The 16,710-nt window shown below is 42.5% G+C and overlaps 1 long non-coding RNA gene across 1 annotated transcript; it reads right to left on the bottom strand.

Annotated features, from left to right (window-relative positions):
• Window positions 1–443: 443 nt before the first annotated feature.
• On the bottom strand, window positions 444–14,180 carry LOC121016439 (uncharacterized). The gene is made up of 4 exons (XR_005784273.1): window positions 14,097–14,180; window positions 9,553–9,556; window positions 4,110–4,114; window positions 444–457 (listed from the first exon to the last, which is right to left on the bottom strand). It is a non-coding gene; the product is annotated as an uncharacterized LOC121016439 (long non-coding RNA).
• Window positions 14,181–16,710: the final 2,530 nt, after the last annotated feature.

Here is a 16,710-nt window from a genome sequence, read left to right as displayed (position 1 = left end):
CATGGCTCATGAGTTTGAGCCCCGTGTTGGGCTCTGTGCTCACAGCTCAGAGCCTGGAGCCTGCTTCGGCTTCTGTGTCTCCCTCTCTCTCTCTCCCCCTCCCCTACTCATGTGCGCACTCTCTCTCTCTCTCTCTCTCTCTCTCAAAAATAAATAAATGTTAAAAAAATTTTTTTTCAACTATTAAAAAAAAAAAAAAAAGAACAAACACACCCTGAAAGTCCTGGGAGTGTTTTCATGTGGTGATAATTCCCAGCTCAAAATTTATAGTACTTGATACTTGCCTCTCCTCACTGCCTAAGGCACTGCATGGTAAGACACTAAATGTTCAAGGAGGCACATTAACTGTTTCAAGCCATTGGCTGGCAAATCTAAATGTTGGCTATAATTACAACAACAAAACAGTAAAAAATTACTATTTTAAAATGTAATCTATTGAGCAGACCTCATATAAATGCTCTTATATCTCTTTAAATGGCAAGTCCTTGTCAAATGAGTTTGAAGGAGTGAAGAGAACTCCCTTCAAAGGGCACATGTCATCATTTTCTCCATTTTAGAAAAAATAAGGAGCTCTCTTGGTAGAAACTGATGACTCCAAAGCTGTAATTTTGAAAGGGCTAACGTACCTCCTCAAGCTCCAAATTTGGTTGCTTCTTACTGTCTCCACTTATCAGAGGAGGAACCTGCTTATCCTTGGCTAAGCAGTCAAGAGAGACTACATAGTAAGGTGGATAAGACTCTAGGCTTTGCCTTGGACAAGCCTGAGTTCAAGGCACAGCTCTGCTGCTCATAGCCTTTGTGGCCCTGAGTAAGTTGTCTAACCTCTCTGAGCCTTCACTTCACCAAGTATAAAATGCACAGCTTTGGAAATTAAACAAGGGTACTCATATGGAACCCCTGAACCCTTTCAAGGAGACAGAGTGGCAGGGTGGTTAAAGAGCAGGGCCATTAGAATAAGGTAGGCCTGAGTCTACACCCGCCTGTTGGACCATGGACAAGTCACTTTACCTCGCCAATAAGCCTTCGTTCTTCCATTTAAAAATTGGTGACGACAACAATAGCATCTGCATCATGAGAACCAAATGGCATGTACTAGAGGAGTATATCAGAAAGATAAGGAATAGCTCAAAGGAAAAGCTAGAGGGCCATCCTTGGAGGATATGAACCAAGGTAGACATGGAGACCCAGTGAACATGTTTTCAAATCATCCCACCTACACAGTGGAGTTAAACAGAGCATAATGTGTTGATATGGTTTACATACTTAAGTCTCTTAGGGATTTGATTGGCTCATGTTGGCTTCTCCAGGTCTGATCTACTCTAAGGCACCGGTGAGGCAGAACACCTAACCTGTACCATCGTAACTTTATTGGTACACTACCAACCTATGCCATTGTGGTGGACACAACTGTCCTAGAGATAACCTAACATCCTCACTGTCTCCTTTTTAGCTTGCAGCATCTGAGTTTTAGTTATGTTTACTATATCATAACTAAGTCCATAATAAGTGAGGAATGCCCTGTTTGTCTCTCTCATGTTTCGTGTTCCCAGGACCTTGATCTTGTTGTTGTTAAAATGAGAGTTAATTTTTCTCCCATCTAAAAGTATTATGGTGTGTAGTTCAGGAGTGGGTATAGTAGCTCTGCTTTGCAGAATATTCAGCTTCCGTCCCTGCTTCACCGCATGACTTCTCTAACTGAGTTCACCTCATGGTCTAATATGGCTGCTCCAGCTCCTGCCATTATAACCACATTCTAACCCAACAGAAAGAGGCAAAAAGGAAAGGGTAAAGGGCCTCCTATATCAGCTTTATTTTCAGAAAGGCTTTTATAGGCTGCCACATGACACATGAACTCAGTCACATGAACACACTGAGCTAAAAGTGTATCTGGGAAATGTCCTTACTCTAAATAGTCAAGAATGTAGTTGAAAAATTAGAAGGAGAACTTGTTGGCAGAGAGTTAGAAGGGCCTTAAGCACATAATCAGTTTTCCTCTTCAGGTAGTTTGTTGCTTTGTGGGGCTGTGCAGGACTAAAAACCTAAATGGAAGGCCTCTGAAAAGCAAAACTGAAGCCTTTTGCAATATCTTGAGATAAAGATTGGAGTTACAGACCCTCCAGGGAAATGAAATCTGTACAATCAAATCATTACAGTGTGCATGTTAACTGTATTACAATTTTATTTGTCACTTATACCTCAATAAAACTGAAAAGTAAAAATAAGTATAGATTTCAGTTCTCTAAATGTTTCCATCTTTTTAACCTATTTGCTCCATATACTTCCCCATTTTCTTCTGTATTTTAAGCATAGTTACTTTTTTTTAAGTTTATTTATTTATTTTGAGAAAGAGAGCATAGGGGGAGAGGCAGAGAGAGAGAGAGAGAGAATCCCAAACATGTTTTGCACTGTCAGCATGGAGCCGGATGTGGGGCTCAAACTCACGAACCTTGAGATCATGAATTGAGCTAAATGCTCAAGAGTCGGACGCGTAAACTGACTGAGCCAGCCAGGTGCCCCAAGCATAGTTATTTTAAAGTCTTTACCAGCTACCTTTAATGTGTTTCTCTTATCTGCCTATGATTTTTATCGTTCATTTTGTTAATGTGTTTATCGCGCTTATTGATTTGCATATATTGAACCATCCTTGCATCCCAGGAATAACCCCACTCGATCATGGTGTATGATCCTTTTAATGCACTGTTGAATTAAGTGTGCTAATATTTTCATCAGGAGTTTTGCATCTGTGCTCATTAGGGATACAGACCTATAGTGTTCTTGCCTGGCTTTGGTATCAGGGTAAGGCTGGCTTTGATATTTGGCACTTTCAGTCCTTCAGTTTTGTTCTTAATTCAAGATTATCTGTTTTATTAGCTCTTTGTATTTCCATATGACTTCAGAATCAACTGGTCAATTTCCAGGAAAAAGAAGAAACAACCATGCCAAGATTTTGTTTGTACTTGCTTTGTGTCTATACATTAGCATGGGGAGGACACCTGTGAATACTGAACTTTCCTGTCTGTATTATAGCTCTTCCTTTATTTATGAATGTTTTTGTATTTTATAGTTTTCTGTATAGAGGTATTACATGCCATTCATTTAATTTATTCCCAGGTATTTCATACCTTTTGATCCTATTGTAAATGGCATCATTTTAATTTTCGGCGTGTTTGTGGCTTGTATGTGAAAGAAAAAAATCGGTCTCATTTTTAAACCAGTGACCTTATGGGGCGCCTGGGTGGCGCAGTCGGTTAAGCGTCCGACTTCAGCCAGGTCACGATCTCGCGGTCCCCGAGTTGGAGCCCCGCGTCGGGCTCTGGGCTGATGGCTCAGAGCCTGGAGCCTGTTTCCGATTCTGTGTCTCCCTCTCTCTCTGCCCCTCCCCCGTTCATGCTCTGTCTCTCTCTGTCCCAAAAAAAACGTTGAAAAAAAAAATTAAAAAAAAAATAAATAAACCAGTGACCTTGCTTAATTTGTTTATTAAACCTAATAGGTATTTTTGTATTCTGTGTGTATTCACGTCATGTGTATTCATGTCATCTCCAAATACTGACCATCTTATTTTTACTTTCCACCCCTTAGCCCTTTTGTGTATATTTCCTACCTCCTTGTCCTGAGTAAGACCTCTAGTACAATAGCATAAGTATATGATATTACTCCATATCCTAGGCAGACATTTTTCAGTATTTTGCTAACAATGCGGTGAGCCTTGCTAGGACAAGCCACCCCAAAAAACAATGGTTTAAAATAATAGCGATTTATTATCTCTCACCAATTTGTGGACTGGTTGGGTGTTTCTTCTGTTTTCATGTAGGTTGACTCATGTGGCTGCTTGGCTGCTCCCTTCTTGGCTGGGAGATCCCAGGTGGCCTCATCTTGCACTTGGTGAGGGCTGTGGGCTTGGACATCACCCTTGTCCTCCAAGAGGCACCTCCTATGCCAGGACCTGTGACTGGCTTCTTTACTCGTGGCCTAAGGGCAGCTTTTCAAGAGGCAGCTTGTCTTTTTAATAAACCGTGGTTGAGGATTGCAACTAGACACGACAACTAAAAAGTGGGAGAAATCAGAAGTTCTGTAGATAAATTAATTAGCTTTTGAGTAAGCTAGTGCACAAATCCTTAAAAATAAAAACTTTAAATATCTGGGAGCTTTGGAAATAAATCCTGGCTGCAGAGGAGTGGGTGAAGATCTAACAAGGATGGAAAAGTACTCTGTTTGCATATTGTAGAATTAGCATATGAAATTAGAGAAGAATAGGACCTTCTCAGCCATGCACCGTTTGGAAATATTTCTCCTAGTGATGACTAAAAGTACAACCCAGGCCCAGGCAATTCCCTGACACAGTGGTCATTGGGACATCCTGGCACCCCCATCGATATTTCTCAAAATTGGATGTAAAAAAAAACAAAAAACAAAAAACCAACAAAACCCTTTTGGATTAATGTAGTATAAAATCTGTATAACTCATTAGATTTGGGATTATTACTCAAATCATCCTAAGGGTAGCTTTTGGATTGGTATGAACTCCATTGATTTCCATGGCACTGGTGGTGAATCAGTCTCACTACTGCCCAGATGTTAATGCTACCTGAACATTAGCTGTCTGAGCAAAAAATTTTATTCAAAACTTTTTAAGGGAAGAAAAAGGTATTTAATAAGTTGCTGTCACCTCGTGAAGAACCATGGAAGAATATTTTACAGATTGCTAAGGAACCACTCTGATTATACCTGGAATTTCCCGTCTTTAAAAATGAAAACTTAGGGGCGCCTGGGTGGCTCAGTCGGTTAAGCGTCCGACTTCGGCTCAGGTCACGATCTCACTGTCCGTGAGTTCGAGCCCCGCGTCGGGTCCTGTGCTGACAGCTCGGAGCCTGGAGCCTGTTTCGGATTCTGTGTCTCCCTCTCTCTCTGACCCTCCCCCGTTCATGCTCTGTCTCTCCCTGTCTCAAAAATAAATAAAACGTTAAAAAAAAAAATAAAAAAAAAAAAAAGAAAAGTTGGCTTAACAGAGCTTTGTCACATATTAATAAGGCTGATATACTGAAAATCCCTGTGTCTGGGTTTTGAAATCAAAGTTAATTCTGTATATAAAGTAAATTTTTAATTTACTTTTCTTCAGAAATTAAAGAAAGTCTCTTATCGAAATTCAGTTCCATACTATAATCAAGAAAATCTCAAATCTTTTGACTCAAACAGAAGGTCCACTGTAAAGATATTGTCACTTCCATACAAAATGTCAGTTTGTGGAATTATTGAGGTCAAACCAAAGGGGGAATTAATAGTTTAGTTTTGGGAGTATGGACCACTAGATACACATATGTTGATTTTCCTCATGAAATGTGAAGGAAAAGGAAGAGGTGTTGGAACAGTGAGATGGATTCTCTCTTCTCTTTGAATTTTTAGTCCAGTAAAGTCCATAGAGTTCTTGTATGTGGCTATCATTGTTATAACCTGCATAACTTTTCTATTGGCGCTAGATCACAAATTACCACAAACTTCGAGGCTTAGTGTCTTACAGTTTTGTGGGTCGGAAATTGGGGGAGCATAGTTTCTGTTCTTGTCTCGCAGATTGAAATCGAGGTGTCGGTGCAGTGGAGTTTGGTTCTGGAGCCTGGGGGAAGAATCCGCTTCCAGGCTTGTTCAGGTTATGGGCAGAATCCTGTTGCTCATGGTTACAGGACTGAGGTCCCTGTGCCCTCCCTGGCTGTCCTCTGGGTGATACTCTGAGTTCCCAGAGACCTCCCCTGAGAAAAACACAAAGCTTCTAAAACTTGAAGGAGGGGCCTCAACCCTTGTAAACCTTGAAGGCTGAGCTCTCAGGGACTGTTGACGGACATCACGCCCAGGGCTTTTAGACATGATGTCTCTTATGATGAGGTCTCAGGGTTCGGGTTGATTATTTTATGCTGTTCCCACTGCCACTGCCTTTCCCAAGACTGCCCTGCCTCTACTTCTGGGGAATCCTTGGTGCTGTGAGATTTCACCTTGATAATTACAGTGTTTTTGGCCAACCTCACCAAATGTTGGGGCCTTTTAAATATTAGGACCTCAAAAAAAAAGTAAATAAATATTAGGACCTCGTTAGACAAGCTTGCTTTGTCAGATTTTTATTTTTAGATTTTTAAAAAATCAAATGTATTGAGTTATAGTTTACATGTAATAATAAGCATCTCTGTTAAGTATATGTGTTGATAAGGTTGGGGGAGTTATTCATCCATGTGATAACCTCTACAGTCAAGATCTACAACACTTCCATCACCCCAAAAAATTTCCTCGCGTCCCATCCCAGTCAGACCTCACCTCTCATCTTCCTCACTCCTCCCTGCCAGGCAGCCACTGATCTGCCTTCTTTTGCAATACCATAATTTGTCTTTTTTTAGAGTTTTCATAAATAGAGAATCATCTGTAGCTACATCTCTATTCACACACACACACACACACGCTTTTATCTGGCTTCTTTGACTTAGAGTGATGCTTTTATTTATTTTTTTAATAAGCCCTTTTTAAAAAAGTTTATTTTTTCTTGAGAGAGAAAAAGAGAGAATGAGCAAGGGAGGGGCAGAGAGAGAAGGACTCTGAAACAGGCTCCTCGCCATTAGCGTGGTGCCCGACTCGGGCTCCAACTCAGGAACCCTGAGAACATGACCTGAGCCAAAATCAAGAGTCAGAGGCTTAAAGACTGAGCCACCCAGGTGCCCCTGGTGTGATGGTTTTGACATTCATCCCTGTTGTCATGTGTATCAGTACTTTGGTCCTCTTTATTTTGAGTCATTTTCTGTTGTATGGATATAGCACCATTATCCCTTTTCTGTATCCCTCGGTTAAATTTGCTAATATTTTGTTCAGTGTTTTCAAATTTTTGTTATGAGGGATATTGGCCTGTACGTTTCTTATAATGTCTTTGGTTTTAATATCAGAGTAACCCTGGTCTCATAAATTGAATTAGGAGGAATTTGGGACATTTATTGCTGTTTTCAGGTGGCTTTTCTTTTTTCTTGTCCCTCTCTCGGGTACTGTTTACCCCAAGGAACCCAGAGATGGCCTTCAAAGGGCTTTCTTTCTAGGATGAGGGAGAGCACAGAAGCCCCTGGCACTGCAGTCAAGACTTTGTGGCTTAGCAGCAATCTCCCATTCCTGTTCAGGTTACCCCACATCAGGAACGCCCAGATGCTTAAGCAGTATACACAGAAACACCACAACCCTGACCTTCCAAACAATTTTAGCCCCCCTGCTGAGTCTGGCTGCTTTTGCTTTTTTGGCGTGAAGCAGAGGCCCACATCCTTCCCTCTGGATGATGTAGTATAATCCCCCTAAACCAGAAATGCTTACTCTTATTCCCTTAGGGATAAAGGAGAGGGAAGGGGGAAGCAGTGCCAGTAAAGGGGATAGGATGTTCAGACCTTTAAAAAAACAATTCCAGGGTTGCCTGGGTGGCTCAGTTGGTTAAGCGGCTGATTTCAGCTCAGGTTGTGATCTTGTGATTTGTGAGTTTGAGCCCCATGTTGGGCTCCGTGCTGACAGCTCAGAGCTCAGAGCCTGCTTCAGATGCTGTGTCTCCCTCTCTCTCTCTCTACCCCTACCCTGCTGGTGCTTTGTCTCTCTCTCTTTCAAAAAAAATTTTTTTTTTCAACGTTTATTTATTTTGGGGACAGAGAGAGACAGAGCATGAACGGGGGAGGGGCAGAGAGAGAGGGAGACACAGAATCGGAAACAGGCTCCAGGCTCTGAGCCATCAGCCCAGAGCCCGACGTGGGGCTCGAACTCACGGACCGCGAGATCGTGACCTGGCTGAAGTCGGACGCTTAACCGACTGCGCCACCCAGGCGCCCCACAAAAATATTTTTAAAAAAAACTAAAAACCAACCGACAAACAAACCCAACAACAACAACAACAACAACAATAAAACAATTTCAGGCTTTGCCTGAGGGTGGAACAGGGAAGGGAGGCACATTAAATCCCTTCTAAGTACCAGAAGCAAAAATTCCAGAAAAATAGTTAGTGTTCCGCTTAACCACTCCCTATGAACGCAGCCAAGGCAAATTTAAATCCATACATAAACTTTTAGAGAAGGAATATCACCCATCACATAATGTCCCTTCTCAACCATTTATCTCTTACAAATCTGGAGACCGTCTCTCATCTCCATACTTCAGAGAGAGCCAAAGATACTTGAAAACTACCATTTTATGAGGTTTTGGGGGGCCTCAGACAAATGAAATTCCTGCCGATTCCACACATATCCTGAGTTGGCATGCAGATCAGGCTCTCTTACGGTTCTGGCCAGCAGAATCAGGAGAAGGAACACATAATGATGACTTCCAGCCGAGGACTGAGTTTACTGCATCATGCTACATAAAATCCCATGATCTCCAAGTGCCTTTTTGTTGATATTCAAGCAAGAATAATGACCCTCAATAAATACGTTCTAGCTCTCGTTGTGTGAGTTTGTGTGTGTAAACGCACACACGTGCAGTTATAATAGTTATATGATTAAGGCATTAGTATACTGGGAGAGTAATGTTCAAAATTTAGGGTCTGTTTTCCTGTGTTGTTTGGTAGACTCACCGTAGACTCCTAAAAGGGCTGGAACAAGTTACCTGAACCCTGGCCACTCATGGAGATTCCTCAGGGATTTCAGTCCCCATTACCAGGTAACTCCATTATAAATCAGGCACGTTGCTGAGATGGAAGCCAGAACTGAGTGGAATGTTTATGAGAAAAAAAGAGAATTGGTTTGTTAGAGCATTTGGAATTTGACCTTGAGTATAGCAAGATATTTGGATCAACCAATTTTCAGGGGCCAAGGAACCAAAATGGTACGGGGAGGCTGGCAGAAAGCCAAGGTGTCGTCAACCTTGGGATGGAGGGAAGAAATCAAGACTGATTTTGAAATCAAGATTTCGATTTAAGATAGACAGTTTGAGAGAATGAAAAGAATATAAGATGGGGAGATAAGTTACCAAGTTCGGGTCCTGTCTCTGCTCCACTATAGTTTTGTGGCTTCCAGACCCTTCACTTACTCTCTCTGGGACTTAGTGTCTTCATTTCTAAAAAGAAAGTTAAAGAGTTTGGTTATTAGATTATGTCTAGCTTTCAAGTTTTAACACTGTGAGGACATAAGTATTCTATGTCTTTGCTTATTTGTTTTATAATGTTCTTTATAAAGTTGTTAGTCGGTCTGAGACCTAAGTAGAAACAAAGAAAGGGAATACTTCAGCTAGACGCAGCAGCAATTCAGGGGAGAAGAATCAGAGACTGCTCAACATTCCTTACTTCTAGAAGATTTTTTTCCGTTCTTGAGAAGATTTTGTATTTTTATTTAAGCACATGGTGACTTGGCTAAAGAAAGCTATAAAAATCCTGGTATCCCAAGACATAAGCAAACTCTACATAAATCTTGTAATTTTCTTTATCCTATAAGCAGTAAGCAGGTCCTATAAACAGTCATACCGAGTATAAATATTGAAAGCTCTTGGGGTTTACAGTGGATTGTTTGACCAACCTCCCTAACTTTCCCTCTCCTGGGAACAGCTCCCTATGCCCCCGTCCTACACACACCTCCTCACACCCACCCACCTGGTCTCAGGGTAAGCAGACATCTCCCTGCTACGTGGTCAACCTCTGGCCGCCTTCTTCTTGCTGGAAATCTGTTCATTTTGAGACGGAGAAAGAAGGCATCATGGGAGTCATTTGGGAATAATTTTTGCTTCCGAGCTCAGGATTTTCATGAGTGAATTAGGAGGAGGAATAGATTTGGGACTGAGAAAGGGAGAGTTAATTACTTTCAAGGCGTTCGCTGATCACGCACTTGGCAGTGTCCTGCAGGCAGTTGAACGTACTGACCTGCAGCTCCCAAAAGAAGTGCAGATAGGAGTTGGAAATCATCAGGGAACAGGCTGTCCACGAAGGTGTGGGAGCAGCTGTATTCTCCCAAGGAGAGTGAGAAAGGCCAAGAATAGACCCTTATGCAAAAGAAGAGGAGAAAAAACCAATCAAAAGAGATTGCGAAAGATGGTCAGGACTGCGGGCCAGACCTGTATCACTGTCCTTTGCTCTCTGAGGGGACAGCCTCTGGCTCACACACATGCCCTCTGTCTGTTTTACCTATAAGTCACCAGTTTTTAATATTTTGTGCCTAAGATGTCAACAGTTCCAGAATACAACAGTGTTCCAGCTTGCCCAGCAATCTGTCCGCATGTATCATTAATTCATAACTACATAAAGATAGTTTATGAGATAAAATATCTGCCCTTGCTTTGTCTGCCATATTTCACATCCCTTACATCCGTTGAGATTGGCAGAAGTACCTGTTAGACCTTTCGGAAGAGACCTCAGGGGCTGGACCACAAGGCCATAATAAGTAAGCGCTAGAATCCAGGTTTTGGGGGCACCTGGCTGGCTCAGTTAAGCGTCCAACTCTTGATCTTGGCTCAGGTCACAACCTCAGAGTTTGTGAGTTCAAGCCCCACGCTGGGTTCTGCACTGATGGTGTGGAGCCTGCTTGGGATTCTGTCTGTTCTCTCTCTGCCCCTCCTCCTCTCTCACTCTCTCAAAATAAAGAAACTAAAAAAAAAAAATTTTTTTTTAATGAATCCATGTTTTGACCTCTTGAGTTTTCATTTCAGTTGAAAAAGAAAATGGGATCTGTGACTTTTCTCTTGTAGGGAACCAGCAAAGGAGGGGATTCTGGTTCTGGTGGGTAAGTGAGAATGTCAGAGTCATTTAAAACCTAGAGTTTTGGGGCGCCTGGGTGGCCCAGTCGGTTAGGCGGCCGACTTCGGCTCAGGTCATGATCTCGCGGTCCGTGAGTTCGAGCCCCGCGTCTGGCTCTGTGCTGACGGCTCAGAGCCTGGAGCCTGTTTTGGACTCTGTGTCTCCCTCTCTCAGACCCTCCCCTGTTCATGCTCTGTCTCTCTCTGTCTCAAAAAGAAATAAAATGTTAAAAAAAAAATTAAAACCTAGAGTTTTGAGTCTTGCCCTTGGGTTTCATGAGACTGACTACTCAAGATCTTACCCTCTTGGGGCGCCTGGGTGGCGCAGTCGGTTAAGCGTCCGACTTCAGCCAGGTCACGATCTCACGGTCCGTGAGTTCGAGCCCCGCGTCAGGCTCTGGGCTGATGGCTCAGAGCCTGGAGCCTGTTTCCGATTCTGTGTCTCCCTCTCTCTCTGCCCCTCCCCCGTTCATGCTCTGTCTCTGTCTGTCCCATAAAGAAATAAAAACGTTGAAAAAAAACTTAAAAAAAAAAAAAAGATCTTACCCTCTTTAAGTCTTACCAAATTCTCGCCTGGAGTGAGATAAAGTTGAATGCCTTACTCCAGCAGAGTCCGGCATTTTCCTCCCATTTTCTTTCTTTTTTTTTTTTTTTTTTAATTTTTTTTTTCAACGTTTATTTATTTTTTGGACAGAGAGAGACAGAGCATGAATGGGGGAGGAGCAGAGAGAGAGGGAGACACAGAATCGGAAACAGGCTCCAGGCTCTGAGCCATCAGCCCAGAGCCTGACGAGGGGCTCGAACTCACGGACCGCGAGATCGTGACCTGGCTGAAGTCGGACGCCCAACCGACTGCGCCACCCAGGCGCCCCCTCCCATTTTCATACCAGAGACAGACTCAAACAGAAACACTGTTTTGGTTGGGTGAATATTTTTATGTTTCAGCTCACCAGTTGCAGAAAATAAATGGATATGGTTTCAGTTTGAACTACATCCTCAGGGTTTATTTATGTATTTAAAACATAAGTTTAGTTTTGCCACTGAGCTAAAAAAAACAAAAGCAAAAGAGGGGGAAATAAGTGAACTCAATTCAAAATTCACAAAATGGAGGCGCCTGGATGGCTCAGTCAGGTAAGCCTCCCATTCTTGATTTCTCCTTGGGTCGTGATCTCGTGGTTCGTGAGATCGAGCCCTGCATCAGGCTCTGCTCTGGTAGCATGGAGCCTGCTTGGGATTCACTTTCTCCCTCTCTCTCTGCCCCTGCTCATGCTTGCTCGCTGTCTCTCTCTCTCTCTCTCTCTCTCTCTCTCTCAATCTCAAAACAAATAAACTTAAAAAAAAATTCACAAAATGTGCAGCCATTGGTATACAATATGGGTCAAATTCCTAGCTATTTATTCTTAGCTGCCTCATTCAGAGAGAAGTGGATAACATTTTAGCCTTTATTAGAAAGGTCTATGAAAAATAGATTACTTCTTATTCCTACTCCATTTTCCTCTGAGTAAAGGTGAATTTTCCTAAATATAGTAAAGTCTAAGTAAATGTTCTTTTCCTTGTCATGTTGTTCCTGTTTTGTTCATGATCTGGCATAACTCTTGTGGTCATATGCGGGAGTTAGTTTTCAGGCAAAGTGTTACTGTTTCTTTTTCTGCCTGACTGTGAAGGACAGAACCTATGTAGTCATTCCGGAGACTGCTGCTCTAGGTAGAAGAACAATGATGAGGTTGATGAAGTGTCAGAAGACGGCAAAATCCGCTCCGTTGTTGTGCTCTCCAACTTTTTAATTAGGAGTCCTGATGAATGGCTTGCTTGTAAAATATTCTTTCACTGAGAGACACCCCCGTCCAGTGAGGAAAGGTGAGGAAGTACATGATGAGATAAAGCAGGGCAGTCTGTCTCTGTCTGCTTTATCCCGAGTTTGTCCAGCTCACATCCAGGGCCTGTAGCTGCCTGTAACTGCCATAAATAATGTCCCAGGGGTTTCCAGAGGCTTCCACAGGCCAGAGCTGCCCCTGTAACATGTATTACCATGGAAACATGCGAGGTTGGGAGTTGTCTGTTACCATTTTCTTCTTGTAGAACTTTGGTTTAGATCCAGGGTTTCCCACAGGTTTTTTGTGTGTTTTCTAGATGGAGCCTTAAGATTTTGGCTCTTGTGGGATGAGCTACTTCCAGGTACTCGTGGTCATGAAGCCAGAAGGTTTTTCTGGAGCTGTCATTACTGAACAGCCTAGGAGACTTATGAGTGAGAACCAAAATTTTGCCAAGTTTGTATCTCAGAGGAAGTACTCTGAATGTTTCCCTTGCTGTGTCGTGATAGATGTGTGTTTTAATAATTTCTAGGACCCTGTGGATATTATCACTGGGACATAGCCACATTTCTTTCCTCCAAGTGAATAGAGATGTCCAATAAAGGCATCAAAGCTAGAAAGTGTGATTTAAAATTTGTTTTATGTTTATTTATTTATTTTGAGAGAGAGGCAGAGAGAGCATGAACAGAGGAGGAAGAGAGAGAAAGACACAGAATCCGAAGCAGGCTCTAGGCTCTGAGCTGTTAGCACAGAGCCCGACTTGGGGCTCAAACCCATGAACTGTGAGATCATGACCTGAGCTGAAGTCAGGTGCTCAACTGATTGAGCCACCCAGGTGCCCCTAGTCACTTACATTCTTAATATTAGATTCATAATTTTTATTTCTTTTTAAAAAATATTTATTTTGAGGGGCGCCTGGGTGGCGCAGTCGGTTAAGCGTCCGACTTCAGCCAGGTCACGATCTCGCAGTCCGTGAGTTCGAGCCCCGCGTCAGGCTCTGGGCGGATGGCTCAGAGCCTGGAGCCTGTTTCCGATTCTGTGTCTCCCTCTCTCTCTGCCCCTCCCCCGTTCATGCTCTGTCTCTCTCTGTCCCAAAAATAAATAAACGTTGAAAAAAAAAATTAAAAAAAAATTTATTTTGAGAGAGAGAGAGAGAGAGAGCGAGCACAGGTGTGTGGGGACGCACGAGTCGGGGAGGGCAGAGCAAGAGGAAGAGAGAGAATCCCAAGCAGGCTCTGCACTGTCAGCACATAGCCCAATGTAGGGCTCGAACCCACAAATCTCAAGACCATGACCTGAGCCGAAGACAGTTGCTCAACCGATTGAGCCAGCCAGACACCCCAGACAGTGTGCTTATATATGGATGAATGAGGTGCAGGGGAAAGAGTTTCTAGGAATAGAAATACGGACCCTTCATTATAATTTTGCAAAACATGATTTCTAGACTGTGATCTTTGGACATTTGTAGAGAGCTGGAAATAACAGGGGGTTCAAAAGAAAATGTAACTCTCCGTTCCCTCTAGCCCCTGCTGACCTCTAATCTATTGTAGGTATTTCTTGTCGATAGAGTCATACAACATTTGTCCTTTTGCGTTTGGCTTCTTTTACTTAGCATAATGTTTTCAAGGTTCATCTATGTTGTAGCATGTATTAGTACTTTGTTCCTTTTCATGGCCGAATAATATTTCCCTGTATTTATATACCACATTTTGTGTATGCATTCATCTGTTGATGGACGCTCGGTGGCTTCCACGTTTTGGCTATTGTGAATAATACTGTTGTGAGCGTGGTTGTGTATGGATCCTTGCTTTCTCTTCTTTTCCACCCCCACTTTTTAATTTAAATTGGGCCTGTATGTGGGAAGTCTAGTTTCTAAAAACCTGGTGTTTTGTCTGAATGCAGTCCTGTTCCTGGTACTTGGCATTCTGAAAGTATTTGAGCAATTCCACCAATTTCTTTGTTCATTAGTCTCCTCAGTATCCTGGGAGAAGGAGGAAGGAGGTCACAATTTGGGTATTCGGAAAGGGGACTCCAGGTCATGGGCCAGAGCCCGTCAGTGGAGCAAGCCTCTGTGCCCAACTTTCTCAGGTTGTGGTGTAATGGCTTACTTGGGTTGAAGTAGTCTTTGATAAATATTTCACATGATGTCCTTTATCTGGCCTTTTGCTACATTTCACTATAGTTTGCCACCTCATCAGGAGAGGACTTAAGGTTAGGGACAAAAATATCAAGTGAGAAGTAACTTTCCCACTCTGAAGGATCTGCTTTTATTTGTAAGATATGTCTGAATATACCCAGACTCAGATAACTCAGCTAATTCCTTACTCATTTAGAAAATTGGCATTAGAGGGGTGCCTGGGTGGCTCAGTTGGTTAAGCATCTGACTTCTGCTCAGGTCATGATCTTTCAGTTCAAGGGTTTGAGCCCTGCATTGGGCTCTGTGCTGACAGCTCAGAGCCTGGAGCCTGCTTCAGATTTAATGTCTCCTTCTCTCTCTGCCCCTCCCCTGCTCATGCTCTGTTTCTCTCTCTCAAAAATAAATAAACATTAAAAAATTAAAAAAAAAAAGAATAATTGGCAATAGGGTCGGTCTGAACTACAAGAAATATGGGGAATAGATTATGATTACTTTCAAGCATGTACCTTTGGGACCAAGAGCTTAATAGACTTTTCTTAATTAAAAGATAGCTGTAATTTATTTTTAAGTAGCTTCATTTGTATACAGTAGAGGCTACAGTCATTTAAAAAATGGTTGTATTTTTTTAAGCAGCAAAATTTATCCTCCAGTGTTGCTAGTTTGCTTATTACACTTCTCTTGATAAACATTGTAAAGAGTTCAGTTTCATCCAAACCTTTCTTACCATAAATTACTATCCCGGAAAGACTAAAACTGTAAGATTTTGTTTTATATAACTGGGCTTGCCCTCTTGGAAGACTGAGTATATAGTGGTTTTTGTTTGTTTTTTATCTTATAAGCTTTCTTTTGCCCCTAAAGCATGGCAGACCCTCCCCTTTACCACTCTTCTGCCACTGCCTGCCACCAAGGCTAAGGTTCTCACCCTGGAGCAACTCCTTTGGCTTAAAACCCTTCATTTCCAGGAAGCTGTTCAATCTAAAGTTGGTGTTGGTGTTGGTAGTCGTGGTGTGTGTGTGTTTCTATTTCAAAGATGCTCTTTAAATGGTTTTTTAATGTTTTTATTTTTGACAGAGTGAGAGAGGGACAGAGACAGAGCCTGAGTGGGGGAGGGGCAGAGAGAAAGGGAGAGAGAGTCCTAAGCAGGCTTCAGACTCTGAGCCATCAGCACAGAGCCCGACACGGGGCTCGAACCCATGAACTGTGAGATGGTGACCTGAGCTGAAGTCGGACACTTAATCAGTTGAGCCACCCTGTCACTCGGTCTGGCCACATTGTTACGGTCCCAGGTTTGCATGGGAATTTATGCTCACCCAAGAAGCAAGGGGCGGCTGTTGACCTCCATCTCAGGGTAGATTTGAGAGAAAACATGGTATGGAATTGGAGTCTTCAGAAGGCTCACGCCAACAGAGGCGTTTCAAATTCGAAAGCCTCGTACGATTGTTACCTTTTTCATTAGAGGCAGAGCTTGTAGGTTCCAAATTCATTAGGATTTTTAGTGAATAGGATGTTTTTGGTCTTGTACTTTAGGAACACTCATTAAATTGATTAGCCTTTCAAAATAATGCAACAGAAGTTAAAATGGGTTTATCAAAAGGGCCAAATTACAACAATGGTAATAATAATTTATGAAGTTCATTTTATGTACTGGGTATTGGGCTAAGTACTTCCCTCATAGTTGCATGTGATCCTCACAACAGCCCTGATTTGGGATTCATTCTCTTCATTTTATTATTATTATTTTTAAATGTTTATTTATTTATTTTGAGAGAGAGAGAGAGAGAGAGAGAGAGAGAGAGAGAGAACATGCATGGGGGAGCCCTGATGCAGGGCTCCATCCCAGGAACTGTGAGATCATGACCTGAGCTAAAACCGAGAGTCGGACACTTAACCAGCTGAGCCACCCAGGCACCCTACTCTCTTCATTTTAGAGGAGATAGGGTGGAGATTTTAAGAGGTTAAGCAGTTGCCCACATCACACAGTGGGATTTCAACACCGGCTCCCTGCCCTCTCACCTCCCTGCTCTGAGCCTCCTTCAGTGAAAGAAAAGATAC

Source organism: Herpailurus yagouaroundi, unplaced genomic scaffold, assembly GCF_014898765.1.
Source record: "Herpailurus yagouaroundi ecotype Mexico unplaced genomic scaffold, PumYag 29, whole genome shotgun sequence".
Classification (NCBI taxonomy): Eukaryota; Metazoa; Chordata; class Mammalia; order Carnivora; family Felidae; genus Herpailurus; species Herpailurus yagouaroundi.
Note: the sequence above shows the minus strand (reverse complement) of the source record. Positions and strands in the feature narration are given on the sequence as shown.